Source organism: Miscanthus floridulus, chromosome 5 (assembly GCF_019320115.1).
Source record: "Miscanthus floridulus cultivar M001 chromosome 5, ASM1932011v1, whole genome shotgun sequence".
In the NCBI taxonomy this organism is placed as follows: domain Eukaryota; kingdom Viridiplantae; phylum Streptophyta; class Magnoliopsida; order Poales; family Poaceae; genus Miscanthus; species Miscanthus floridulus.
The window spans coordinates 146,876,922-146,892,161 of record NC_089584.1 but is presented as its reverse complement, the minus strand read 5'-3'; the positions used below and the strand labels follow the sequence as shown (position 1 = coordinate 146,892,161).

Below are 15,240 nucleotides of genomic sequence, written 5' to 3'. Positions count from 1 at the left end.
TAGTGAAACTTATAACAAGTCAACACTTCAAACCTAGAATTACATGTTTCTTTTAACACAGCGAGTATGTCTCTAGCCTTGATTATATTATTGCTGTTGCTTTATACTGAAATTGATCGCCGACCAACTAGACTATCCTGTCGTATAACTTTTGTCGTAAAAGCTAGGTACTTTTTACTGCATGCGACAATGTACATAGTTCACCGAATGGAATATCTTATTCCATCCCCGGGTTGTATATATATAACTGAAAATTGTTTCTCCTCGTGAAGCCATGCATATAGGTGTGTGACAAAGTGACGACACCTACCCGATCCACCATCTCAAGCCTAGCTATATAAATAGGGAAGTCACCTCTTTGAAGCTGCCTAAAGCTAAGCTACTCGATCAAACCAACCTCCACCACCACAGATCTATAGTTAACAAACATTGCCTCCTGGTAATCTATCACATTAAAATTCTCTCATGTTAACATCCCCTCTCTACTGCAACCTTCTCTCATCTCTCTTCTTGGTTCTCAAAGAATAATGTCAGCGTAGCCTCATAGGCATTCCTAGCTCTTTCATCATCCCTCCTGAGATCTCACCAAGAACACACAGAAGCTATAGCTAGCATGGACCACCAGCTGTTCGACGACCCCTTCGGGAGCAGCGGCATCTCGTCGCTGGAGGCGGACATCTTCTCCGCCGGCGGCGCCGGTCAGCTGCCGTCGCCGCCGTGGCCGGACCTCGACCTCGATGACGACTACGACATCCACGACCTCTCCGCGCCGGCCGCCAACGCCGCCACCTCCTCGGGCGGCGGCTACGGCTCCGGTGGCTCCGGCAGCCACAGGAAGCTCAGCCACAACGCGTACGAGCGCGACCGCCGGAAGCAGCTCAACGAACTCTACTACTCGCTCCGCTCCCTCCTCCCGGACGCTGACCACACTGTACGTCGTCCTAGCTATCTCCTGTGGAAGCATGCGAATTAATCGATGGATCAATCGATCGATCTTGACGACGACGATGCATGTCTTGCTGTGCTGCGCAGAAGAAGCTGAGCATCCCCACCACAGTGTCCCGAGTTCTCAAGTACATCCCGGAGCTGCAGAAGCAGGGTGGACAACCTGGAGAGGAGGAAGAAGGAGCTGACCAACGCCAACTGCAAGCCGGGAGTTTTGAACAACAAAGAGATCGTAACTCCCATTGTTTCTGCTACTTGCCTTAACGACACGGAGATCATGGTTCAGGTCAGCCTGCACAGCAATGTGGCCGCCACAGCTCTCCCTCTCTCCAAGTGCATAAAGGTGCTGGAGAACGAAGGCCTTGACCTCGTCAGCTCATCAACCTACTCCACCTTCGAGAACAAGACATTCTATAGCCTCCACCTTCAGGTGCATGACAGCTTCGACCTCTCTTGAGTCTTGATGCATGTTCAATGTTCCTGCCCTTTCGATGTTGACCAGACTTTTTTTTTTCACTCTGTCCAACTAATTAGTATACTTGGATTGATTGATACAATCTAACACTTGTCATAATACGATAATTTATTTCATCTAGCTAGGCTCATCTAAATTTAGTGGGGTATTAATTTTTCTCTCCTTGCCCGGCCCTAAGTTAACAAGATATTGAATCAAAAAGCCTTTTGAAAGATAAAGCTCTTTATATATGGTTAACACCAGGCTCACATGAACCACTAGATCTTGTTTCAAAAAGGAATTATAAAATATAAGAGCCACTAGCTAAGTCGATCTTGTTTCAAAAGCAAAAAATATGGGGCCACTCACTCTTGTGGTTGATACCATTTAACTGATATAGAATTGGGAGATAGCTTAGGGCCTGTTTGACATGGCTTATTGTGGCTTCAAATTCTCCCGCACCAGTTTATAGGAGCTCCTTTTCTCTCATCACGAGATATGCTATGGGCTTCACCGGCAACGGTTCCTAGTAGGGTCTAGACTAATGGAGTCGAAGCCCTAAGGGCGTCCCCAACAAGACTTTCCTAGCTAGCTATTTGATTATGTGGAGAAGAGAGAACAAGCAAAAACCTAGTCGCTAGCGCTTTGTTCGTCGCTCAGCTCCCTACAAATCTACTGCCATGCATGACCCACTTTCCTTGGCTGGCAGCTTTTTCTATTTTTTGTTCCACCTAGCCAGCGATTTAGGGCATGTTTGGTTGCCGCCCTCGCCTAGGCTTGCCTGCCATGCAAGCGATCGTAGCCCCAGGCGATCGAAATCCAACGCCTGGGGTCGGCTTTGGCTTCACCGGTGAAGCCGTTTGGATGAGCCGTGCCAAAGGGGGCTTAGTCCTGCTCATTGAGGACGCCCTAAGGAGCCTGCCAAACGAGCCCTGAAACTAGTAGGTCATTTGTGGATTGAGATTCCTTGGCTAGGCACACATAAAGCTGGACACATACATAACGATCTTACTATTACTAATTAGATGCTTCTTTTAGAGCATCCACATTAATCAACTACTAGACATGCTGGAAGAAAAATAAATACTATAAATTTTCATAAAAAAATGGTCCAGTAGATTATAATAACCATTACTGACAATAACAACCATTAGAGAGATTTAATTTACATCTAAGTTATTCACATCTACCATTACAAAATTAAAACATAATAAGGTAGCTTCTAAATAATCATCTAAATTACCCACCTTCACCCTTATAAAAATATAAGCTAAACTAACCCCTCCCATAAATTTGCATCTAAGTTAACCACATCTACTATATATTATGTAAGGTAATATAAAGCAAACCCTAAATTTATCTCAAAATTACCAATTTCCATCATTTTGATGAAATGCACATATAAATTTCTTATTAATAAACATGGCCTACTAGGGACACCAAGTATGCATGCATGAGTGATAAGAATAATTTTCATGTTTTAGTAATAATAAAAAGCTCTTTCTTATGAATCCGTATTATTTCATTGTACTAACAATTTTAATCTATGACACAGAATCCATATGTTAAAAAATACAAAAAAAGAGAACTTTGAATAAAATGAAGATCCATATGCACAATAATAGGCACTTGATTTTCTAAAAAAAACTAGCAACAACTAATAAGATCAAAATCGGGAAGGTAACAAAAGCAAGATTCATGAAGTTATGAATCACTCCACATGAAATGCAAGAAAATCTGACAACGCTAAAGTTTAAACTAAACATATATTGAAGACACACGTATATATGATACAAAAGGGAAAATTAGAATAATATGGATGGAAGAACATATAAGAGTACGTACTTGTTAATACAAGTTTATGTTAGTAAAATAGATATGACATAATAACCCTGTGAGAAAACAAACAGAGAGAGAGAGAGAGAGAGAGAGAGAGAGAGAGAGAGAGAGAGAGAGAGAGAGAGAGAGAGAGAGCAAAGAGAAGAGCTTTTGATTAATTCGGCTTCTATTTCATCCACAAATTCTATGCAAGATTCACATGTTGATATAGTAGTGCAAATACACGATTTTTTATATATGGTGATTTATTCTAGAACAAGAACTACTACAGTTTAAGTCTAGTTAGAGCTGTTTAGAAAAAAAAAGTTGTAAGCCGATAAACTAAGTGCCAGAGTATCTATTATTATCTTAGACACCATAATTTATCCTTAATTTTTAAATGTTTTTATATGATGTATATAATATTTCTGAGCTATTGGACCAAATTATATATGGTCCAGGAATATCATTGCTGTGCACTAGCTTACCAAATTATTGCAACATGTGTCTGCCTTATTATTTATGTATTATGTACACACACAAATATGCCAACATAAGCTTAAAAATCACTTGGTTCATACTTAAATATGTTGATAGGGTATAAGATAGTTTATGCATTGACAAAAAAACCATAAATAGTCCACCTCCAAGAAAAAGGTTAGATTTTTCTTTGAATGGCGGATGGGTACTAGCTAAACACAAGCAGCCTTCCTTGGGACTTTGGGTGAGTTCCCATAGGAAAAGAAATAAAAACAGGCGCAACTCTAACATAAATTAAGAGCTATGCCCAAGCAGGCATAACAACAGGGACACACCGAGCTACACAATCACCACAGAACCTTCTTAACACCACTCCTTTGTCGGTTGGACACAATGCAACAAAGCACTACACAATCGAGACAGATGTGACAATCAGAAAGGTTCAAATAGGATCAAGATTTAGATGTCCTAAACCATACCTCGTAATCCACATAGAAAATCTATCCCAATGAGAGGACTCCGTCCAGAACAAGTTGATTTATACGAATCCTCATGTGACAGATACTACTTGGACCAAATAGTTGTATTTGATGGGCTTGAAGAAACCCTTATAATTTGAATCTAAGAGTGACTTACCCATCGCAAAAAGAATGAAATTATGCATTAGTTTTACAAATATTCAACTATGATGTAATTATTGTATGTTATTATATCTTATTACTATTATTAATTGGAGAATTTTTCGGTGCTCCACTAGTACTCATGGAATGCACTAGAAAAAGAGAGAAATCATATAAATTCTCATAAAGAAATAATGACCATCACTTTTGTAAACCCAATCACAATAGCCATCGAAACTATGCACAATTGCCTAACATGCATGCAGACCAAAAAACTTTCCTTACAAATTGAAGTAAGTGGGATCAAATGAGTAAGCCAAAGTATGGACTAATGAAGTCATACAGATGGGCTCTACAACAAGATGCGATGCAAATAAGTAGAAACTACGAATGGAGATGGGAATGAAAATATAGTGGAACCAACAACTAATGTCTATCCCAATTGGATAAAGATAACAATTCATCAATAGGTGTTGTGCAAGAAAATGAACAAATGAGAGGAAGCAAAGGTATTGGTTAGGAGTGGGCCCTAGATTTATCCACACACTTCTAATACTTTACATTCTTCTTGAAATATCTATGCTTTCTAAGAATTCCTAGCCCATACATGGCACGTGTTGGACTAGCAATCTTAAGTGAGTTTGAAAGATACAACACCTTACACCAACAGGCCGGGATGTGTACTTTAATTTGGGATTTGGAACGATATAAAATAATATGGTGTGCAACGTAAGAATTTTAATAACTTGTAGGAAAATCCACTATTCATATCCACAAAATGCCATAATATAACTAACGAGAAATAATTGGAAGGACTGGAGCTATTCAGTTTCTAAGTAGGGTCCTACCTCACCCCGGAACTCTATAAAAAAAAATCTACCTCATTTCATGGAGTCCTAAGGCAGATTGATCAGTCCTGCCTTCTACAAGGCTATTCAAATTCAAATGGCACTGCAGTTCAACCGCACAGTTCTGACAAATAATGGTTCATATAGTTTTAGTAGCGCGTGAGTCAACTGATGGGAGCGGTGTATTATGATATCATCACCCATGCAGTTTTTTTGGTTATGACTTATGACCCATTCCTGCTATCCAGTATCTACATGTGCTTATGATATGACAGAATACAAGGTGATGATGGATCAACTAATCATGTTTCTCGGACAAAAAGAAAAGGAACCATTCCACTAGTGAAACCAATAAACACCATGATGAACATCCCACGCCTCAAATGAAGCACCCCATTACTACATTGAGCCTGTTCGCTGTTTGCTTTCTGGGCTGATAAGCCCGGCTGGTGCTGGTTTGTTGTGAGAGAAAAACATTGTTGACTGACTGATAAGCCCTGGCTGAAACTAACAAGCGAACAGGCTGATTATCTTCAATATTTGTACTGAAGACCAATGACATTATTAACTATGCCATACGCTTCAAAAATAAACATCTTAAATAAATAAATTCAACGTAACTCGTCTCTGCATTCATGCTAAGTTGACAATGGCTGGCTGGCTAGCAGTACCCCCAGATGACTTACAGGATCCACCCTACCAATGTTTTGCACTGACAGAGAAGTCAAAGAACGATGAAGGAGGAGTGCCCGGGATTCTGCGACGAACTGGAGAAGATCGTCAGGAAGAAAGCAAGGGGCGTAGCTAGCCGCAGCCCTCCACTGGAACACAGTGCTGGCGCATGCATTCAGCATTCCTCCGGATCGTCCTACGGCGTGCTACTCTATAAGCATGCAGCTAGCTAATAAGGTATTCTAGTTTATTTAGTCTGTAAATGATGGACTGTTTTCGTGGGAAAATATGTAGTAGCAGTACTAAGGCACGCATGCATCCGCGTGCTGATGGTGTGCGTTCTGTTGACCCAGAAGAATATATATGGTAACTGCCAAAGTCACTGCAAAACACCAATGGACGCTTGTATGGTTTTCTTGTCTGCTTTCTTTCTTTTACTCTTCCTGTTGTAATTTAGCTGTACTCTCCTTTTAATTAATCAATTTCAGTAGGGGCCAAAACCCCTCCTGTTTCCCTTAAAAAAAAAAAGAAACATTGTGCAGGACTGCAGGGTAAGCAGAAGGCTGCAAGCGGGCAAGCCGGCTTGTGCATCCTTAGAAGGCCCGCGGATCCGGGTGGGATTCAGCCCGGCCACGTTCAAAGCTGCGGGAGCCGTGCGCGAGCGCGAGCGTTCGTTCACGGGCCGTGGACTTGACGACTCCCCCGCAAAAGGAGGCCCAGCCCACCTGTCCGATGCCGTCTTTCCGCGCAGCTTCCTTCCCCGACGCCGACCACACCCACTAACCAAGGAGACGGCGGGACGCGGACGCGGCCCGATCAACCGGAGAAGACGATGCGACTGCGCTCGACGCGCCCAGTCCCTCCCTCCCACGCGTGTGGGACCAATTCCAGGCTCGCACGCGGCGGCGGCCATGGCCGCGCATTGCAACCTTCTATGCATTTGGATGGCGTCATCAGCCAGTGTCTCATCAATGGCGATTGGCGACAGAGAGAAACAAAAGTTCGTTCTGGTTTGCAAGCAAAAAATGCGTAACCAACAATCATCTGTACATTTTGCTGTTCGTCGTTCATCGTTCCTAAACGGAAACCTCCGCAAGCTAATTAATAGTAACACCTGTTAAAATCTATTAAGATCGTATAGTCATAGATATAGTCGGGTACCTCTTATAAATGAATAGCATGTCCTAGTATATGAACTAGACAGAGAATAGAGGGAGGAGTAATGTTAGGTTACCGACCATCGTAGTCCTTCGATCCAGAGACATCTGTCATGGGCGTTGTGTCGGTGCCCGAGGGCAGCGACGATTGGTGAAGACGGTGTTGGCGGTGGCGACCGGCGGTGAAGACCGGTGACGGCGCAGTGCAGTGGTGGTGGTGACGCAGTCCGGTGACGGCGCGGCTGGTGGCTTTTTCGTCATTGGTTGCGTGCCCTCTAGATCGGATTAGGGATTTCAGTGGTGAGCTCGGCTCAGGCGAATCTCGTACTCAGAGCCGTCGGCCCCCACATCTATTTATTGCGTAGTGTGACAGGGGTCCTTCAGCCATAGTGGACTGGGTGCCCCCGATCAGGGCACTGATCAAAGGCCCAACTAGGGCCGTTGGGCCCAATTTGGAATTAGAGATCAATCTAACAATCTTTCCCTTGATCTCCTACCATCTTTCAATTTCATATCATTTATTTTTGTTCATTACATTACAGATTAGTGCATAGAGCATGTTTCATCGTCACGGTCAATTGTTGATAGATTTAACAGCTACAACACACCACTCTATTCTAAAATAGATACTTAACTTTAGGCCTTCTTTTATCCAGGAATTATAGGTTTTCTCTTAAACCCACGTCGGCTACATGTTCTCTGAACACGTTGAGTGGTAAGCCTTTTTGTTAGCGGATCCATAAGCATCTTTTCGGTACTTATATGACATGATCCCAGACTTTATCTTTCACAACATAATACTTTATGTCAATGCGTTTGGCAGCACCACTTGATTTATTATTATGAGCATACTGTACTGCTGGATTATTATCGCAATATAACTTAAGTGATCTATAGATATCGTCAACCACCTTCAAACCGGGTATGAACTTCTTTAGCCAGTTCACCTGCTCCGTTGCCTCATAACACGCTATAAACTTGGCATACATTGTGGAGTATGTAGTGACGGTTTGCTTTAAGCTTTTCCATAAAATAGCTCCCCCTGCGAGAGTGAATACATATCCAGACGTGGATTTTCTATCATCTCCCGCATAGTCAGAATCAGAATATCCCACTATATGGAGTGAATCTGATTTTCTATACGTCATCATGAAGCTTTTTGTTCCTTGCAAATAACGCAAGACTTTCTTTATCAATTTCCAGTGTTCTATTCTAGGATTGCTCTGGAATATGCCAAGTAACCCGATAACAAATGCCAAGTCAGGGCGCGTACATACTTGAGCATATTATAAGCTTCCGACAGCTTAAGCATATGGAACCATTTTTATTTGATCGATCTCATACTGGTTTCTAGGGTATTGAAAATCCCCATATCTGTCGCCCTTGACTATAGGAGCAGGTGAAAGACTACTATTTATGCATACTGAATTTTTTAAGATCTTTTCTATGTATGCCTTTTGTGACAGTCCTAATACCCCTTTACTTTTATCTCGGTGAATCTCGATCCCTAGAATGAACGAAACTTTATCAAAATCTTTCATATCAAATTTTGAGGACAAAAACTTCTTTATCTCCAGCAGTAGACTAACATCACTACTAACAAGTAAGATATCATCCACATATAGGACAAGGAAGATAAACTTCCCATTCTTAAACTTTGCATAGACATAATTGTCCTTTACATTCTCTTTAAACCCAAATTCCTTATTGTCTGATCAAACTCCAAGTACCACTGTCTTGAAGCTTGTTTTAATCCATAAATGGATTTCTTTAGGCGGCATCCCATTTGTTCTTTTCCTTCCATGACAAAACCTTTTGTTTGTGCCATGTAAATATTTTTCTCCAAGTCCCCATTGAGAAATGTCGTCTTTACATCTATCTGATGTAATTCTAAATCGTAATGTGCCACTAATGTCATTATGATTCTGAAGGAATCCTTATATGAGACTAGAGAAAATATCTCATTGTAATCAATTCCCTTTTCTTTGCATAAAGCCTTTTGCCACAAGTCGTGCTTTATATCTCTCTATATTTCCTTGAAAGTCAAGTTTCAGTTTTGTAGACCTATTTACAGCCTACTGTTCTGGCTCCTTTAGAAATTATTTCCAAGTCCCAAACTTTATTAGGCATTTATAGATTTTATTTTATCTTCTATGGCCTTAAGCCACTTTGATGAATGATCACTTCTCATGGCTTCTTCAAATGAGATCATTCTCTATTTGAAATTCCTCAGTGTTGTATACTTCATAGTCAGCAGGAATAGCTGATTTTCTAACTCTTTGAGACCTTCTAGCGGCCTTCACATTTGGCACATCTTCTATTTGAGGCTGTTGTTGCTCCCCCTCATGTGTGGCAATAGGTTCTACAGGATCCTGAAAAACAGGTTCCTCATCGTCATTTATTGTTGCCACAGACGGAATAACTATAGGTGCTGGCATCATATTATCTTGCATTGTCGGTGTAGCGACAGCAGGTAGTGAGAAAAATTGCTCATGAATCATCGGAATAGGCGTATACACCCACTTCTCTTCAAGGTCAATTTCTCGAGCTACCATGCTTATTTCATCCTCTAGGAAGACAGCGTGTCTCGTTTCCACAAACTTTGTATATCTATTTGGACAGTAGAGACAAAAATCTTTTGACTTTTCTAGGTAGCCAATGAAATAGCAACTTACTATTTTGGGATCTAGTTTTCCAATATTTGGGTTAAATACTTTAGCCTCAGCAGAACTCCCCCACACATGTAAGTGGTTTAGTGAGGGCACTCTTCCTGTCCACAACTCATACGGTATTTTGGGCACCAACTTACTTGGTACTCTATTGAGAATATGAATGGCGGTTTCTAACGCCTCCATCCACAAGCTCAACGGTAAGGTGGAGTAACTTATCATACTACGCACCATATCCATCAGGGTACGATTGTGTCTTTCAGCTACTCCATTCTGCTGAGGTTCGCTTGGTGTAGAATATTGAGCTACTATGCCATTCTCCTATAAAAACAACGCAAAAGGTCTAGGAACTTGGCCATATGGGGTATGTCGATCGTAGTACTCCCCTCGACGGTCGGACCTGACTATCTTAATATTTAAATTGTGTTGGTTTTTAACTTCTGCCTTAAATATCTTAAATTTATCTAATGCTTCTGTTCTTTCTTTGATTGGATAAATGTAGCCATAACGGGAGTAATCATCTGTGAATGTTATGAACGAATCGTAACCATCCACACTCTTTACAGGAAACGGACCATAGATGTCTGTGTGAATAATCTATAAAATTCCTGTGCTTTATTTGGCATCTTTCTTAATTTTCTTTACATAATTTTCTTTTATGCATTCTCTGCATTGTTCTAAATCTGAGAACTATAATGGAGTAAGAATATCATTCTTAACTAGTCTTTCTATTCTCCCCCTCGAAATATGGCCTAAACGATAGTGCCATAATTTCGATGACGCATCGTGAGCTCTCTTTCGTTTTATGTTTACATCCGTAGACGAGGATACATTCTCATTGTCGCACACAATGTTCCCATCATCACATACAACATTCACATCATCACGTAGAGATAACAAATAAAGCTCATTTTGTAAGATAGCAAGACCAACACATACATTATTAAATGTTATCTTACATTTGCCGTTTCCAAAATGGCAATCATATCCATCATTGTCCAAGCATGAAACACTAATCAAGTTTCTCTGTAAAGAAAGAACATAAAGTATATCTCTATGTAAAAGTGTGAAGCCATCAGCAAGCTCTAGAGAAAGATCGCCAATGGCTTCGACATCTGCTCGGACTCTATTTGCATCTTTAACGTGTCTTTCTCTTCTTTGCGTAGTCCTTGTCGAACGAAATTCCTATAAAGAATTAGCAACATGAATAGTTGCACCTAAGTCAATCCACCAAGTAGATTTTGAATATTGTACATATAGGGATTCATTTATGAACATAATAATGTTCTCACCTTTATTTGCCATGATCATCTTTGAGTAATCGGGACAATCTTTCTTATAATGTCATGTCTTCTTGCAATAGAGACACTGGTCTTTCTCTACTATGAACTTGTTCTGCTAAGGCTGATGCAGCATGGGACCTTTTCCCTTTGACTTTGAGCAGGAGTTAGCATTATTATTCTTTTTCTTGTTGTCTTTCACATAATTGATAGTGCCACCATTGGTAGCTTTCATTCTCTCCTCCTCTTGCACACACATAGCCATGAGCCTCTCTAAGTTCCACTTCTCGGGCTGTATGTTGTAGTTGACAACAAAAGTGTCAAATTCCTTTGACAAGGAAGCAAAAATCAGATGGATAAGGAACTCTTCCTTGAGAGCTAGATCTATTGGTTTCAGCTTGGATGCCAAATTGCTTATCCTTAGTATATGCTCTTTTATGCCACCATTTTCAGAGTACATCTCTGTCACTAGCTGCTTTATCAGCTAGATAGCATATGTCTTTGAAGAGCTAGTGAACCGACTCTTTATTCTATTGAGGTACTCGGTGACGGTGTCACGCTCTAGAATTGAGCCCATAATTATAGGCTCGATCGTGTTCTTTATCACAGCCATACATTTATTATTGGCAGTGACCCACTTCCTATGCTCAAGGTCATAGGACATCTTTTGAGATGTAAAATCCCTCTCTCTAGTTGCCCAAGCGGTATCAACCTCGTTTATCTCCCTCACCGGTGCCATAGGCTCAGTGGAACACGGTGATGTGACTACCCAGTCCATCTCAACCAAGATGAAGACCAGGTCAATCTTTTTCTTCCACTCCGTATAGTTGTCACCTTTGAGAGTGGGGATCTCTTTGATACAATCCATCAAGTTGTATCTGCCTGAAAACACAATTCATATAGAGTGAGAACATAAACATAATAATAACAATTGCATGGCATAGTTCCAACGTTGGTCAAAATTAAAATATACAATTGTCCTCTACACTAATTCTACATCACCGTTGGGCAAAAATAGAATTACTCATGAATAACATCATAATATTGCCATTAATCAACGTTGGTCATAATAATAACAATATTATAATAAACTAAAAACATATCCACATTTTAAAATTAAATTCTCCCGTTGGTTCGAATTTAATAATGAAAATAACAACTTTAAATACGCAGCAGAAAGCGTAAATATTCTCATTATTATTTTTCTAGAAACTTTATAGTATTGTACTTTTCTCTGAACAAAATTGTTGTTGGATCAAAATTGTGCAGAGTTGGACATCAAAATTCAATTGAAATTCATCAAATATGTATCAAAAGGTTTCTGCAAAAATAAAATGAAAGAAAAAAATCTATTTCACTGTGTTTGTGGCCATTTCAGCCTAGTCCGCAGCAGCAGCGCGATAAGCGCCTGCTCCTCATGCCCAGGACATAACCTAGGCCTGGGCCAGGAATGTCCTTCCCCACCTAGGCTGAAAGTTGGCCTGTTCGCTCTCGTCCATTGATCTGCATCAGACAGTCCCACGCGCCCGTCGGTCAAACAAAAACCCCTAGCACGACGGCTTACCTGGAACCCTAACTCAGTCGCCCCTCCCTCTTCTCTCTCTATGCCCACGCTCCTTCCTCAGTGTAGCAGCAGCGAGCGACGACCGAGCGAAAATGCGAGATGCAGTGAAGCTTGGCCCCTCCCTCTTCTCTTTTTGGTTGTACAATGTCAATAGTCTCTGGATTGTTTTTAATACAACAATAGTTTGTGTGGCATACAAGAATAGCTACCCCTGTTTATTGTCAGCACTGATTTATTCCATTGTATGTTCTTTTTAAAATTATGTGTAGCTGGTCCATGTCGAAATGGCCATTAGATTTGGTCTCATGCATAAGTGCAGAAAATAAAAGGAGAAAGAAGCGAAGGTTGTTACTTGCAGAGCTATATCTTGCAATGGTAGTTGTGGTGGTAGATTATGTCCATAAAGAGAGGAGGCCAAGGGACCTTAGTGCGTTTAGTGATGAGGAGCACATGTAGACATTTAGAAAGTATTTGCTGAAAACTTATATGAGGGTTCTGAAGTTACGTGCTATGATGAGCTACATTTAACTAAGAGGAACTTCCATGACTTGTGCAACATGTTGCGTGAAAGGTGTGGGCTTCGTGGTAGTGTGTTTGTTGATGTTGAAGAAAAGGTTGCTATGTTATTGCTTGTTCTTGGTCATGGTACAAAAATGAGGGTGCTTCGTGGAACATATAAGCGGTCTCTTGAAACAATTAGTAGGCTATTTTCTGCTGTCTTATCTGCCATTATCTCATTATCTGGGGAGATCATCAAACTTCTTTATCCTTCAGTCCAACCCCCTAAAGATTAAGTGGAAGTGGTTTGAGCACGCACTTGGAGCATTAGATGGGTGCCACGTTGATGTATGCGTTGATGTTGCTGCTCAAGGAAGGTACAGAAATAGGAAGCAACAAATCACAATTGGGAAAGAGACCTAGAACAGGTGAAACCCTTGTGTCTTTGCTTGAAGACATTAAAGCATCATTTGATTCTTCTATGAAGTCAACTGAACCTATGGAACTACCAAAGGCTACTTCTCCATGTGAGATCCTTGAGGCACTTGACAAAATACCAGATTTGGGACGTGATGATTATCTGCGAGCATATGGTATGATGAATCGTGATGATTGAATTTTCAAAGCACTTTTGGAGCTTCCCATGGACATGAGAAAGGATTGGTTGCTGATGGAGATTAAGAATGAAGGAGTTAGAATGGGAAGACACTAAATAGTAGTGAACTTGTCCCATCTAATGTAATGTTTGTAGGTGGTAATGCTTCCCTGCTCATTTTGTGTTACATTATGCACCTATAGTGATGATTTGATCTCATATTTTAGCCAAAACATTGTCTTCTGTATTAGAATTTATGGGTTGTATCCTATATGAGCAGTGGCACAATGAACTTTTTAGCTGTACTACTGAAGCAAATATTTGGTTCTAAAATCTGTGTGCCGTTGCAGCATGCCTATGCACATGTTAAGCCATTGATCCTGGTAATGTACGTGCCAAATTATTTTCATTTTTTAATTGACATTAAATTATTTAGAATTATATTATTATTAATTTCATATCTTCTATTAACCAATTAAAATAAATATTCATGAAAGTATAAGCAACCTATATGACGCACATATTCTCATGTTCAAACTCAGAAAAACACGAATTCATCAAAAGTATGCATCCAAACAGGAATTGGAATTTGAAGGCTGTTTAGATTCTAGCAAGCAATTTCAAGTGCCATCCAAACATCCATATTGGAATTACACATCATTTCCAATTCAGCTAGCTTTGGTATTGGCCCTCGAATTCCATATACACAATTCAATGCAGACATCCAAACGGAGCCTAAGGGCTTTTTAGGCATGCTAGATTTGATAAGTGTGCACCACACCTAACCCACTAGACTCACCTAGGTTAAGCTATCCGTCCATACCTTCCTTAATAGTATGGCCAAAGGAAAAATAAAGTCCTAAACTACTCTAAGTGTCTCTTCAACACCAAACGACACTTAGAACTAGTCTATCCTTAACCTTGTCGTCCATCCTTTGAAGACCAAAACGATTTCCATCATAGGGGCATGACAACCATGATTGCCCAATCAATTTCTATTACCACGACCTAACTTAATTGCATCTACAAAACATATGTTAGTCACAGTAATCTCGTATTGTCATTAATCACCGAAACCCAACTAGGGGCCTAGATGCTTTCAAGCGAGAACCCATAACAAGAGAGCAACGAGCCTTCTCTGTTCCCATAAATAAGTATGTGCTCAGGATAATAAGTCTGTGACCTGACTAAAATCCAATGCAACGACCGGTCCTTAACCGACACAGGCAAAACAAGTACAATCTGAGCCTCGCCCGAATGCCACACCAAGTCCAGATCCAAAGTACCATTCTATCTGGTCTCCAATTATTATTCATATATATTCCATGTGATACTAATATAATAACAACAATAATATCTTTCATATCTCTCGCGAGTGACAGGTAATCACTCGATTTCTACCAAAGTCCTATAGCATAGCAATCTACACGATCATGTCTACTAGTAAGACTCATAGGATAAGGATATATATATATATATATATATATATATGCAAGTGGGTTTCATTCAACTCCTTAAACTTAATACACAAGCATAAAATAAAGTGTAGAATAATAGAGGTTATGCACCGGGGCTTGCCTAGGTAAGATATAACCAAGTTAGCTTTCATCTTGGTGGCATGATCATCATGTCACCATCTG

General features: G+C 40.5%; 1 pseudogene; it reads left to right on the top strand.

Annotated features, from left to right (window-relative positions):
* Window positions 1-388: 388 nt before the first annotated feature.
* Window positions 389-6,934, top strand: LOC136454032 (protein IRON-RELATED TRANSCRIPTION FACTOR 2-like; annotated as a pseudogene).
* The last annotated feature ends 8,306 nt before the right edge of the window (window positions 6,935-15,240 follow it).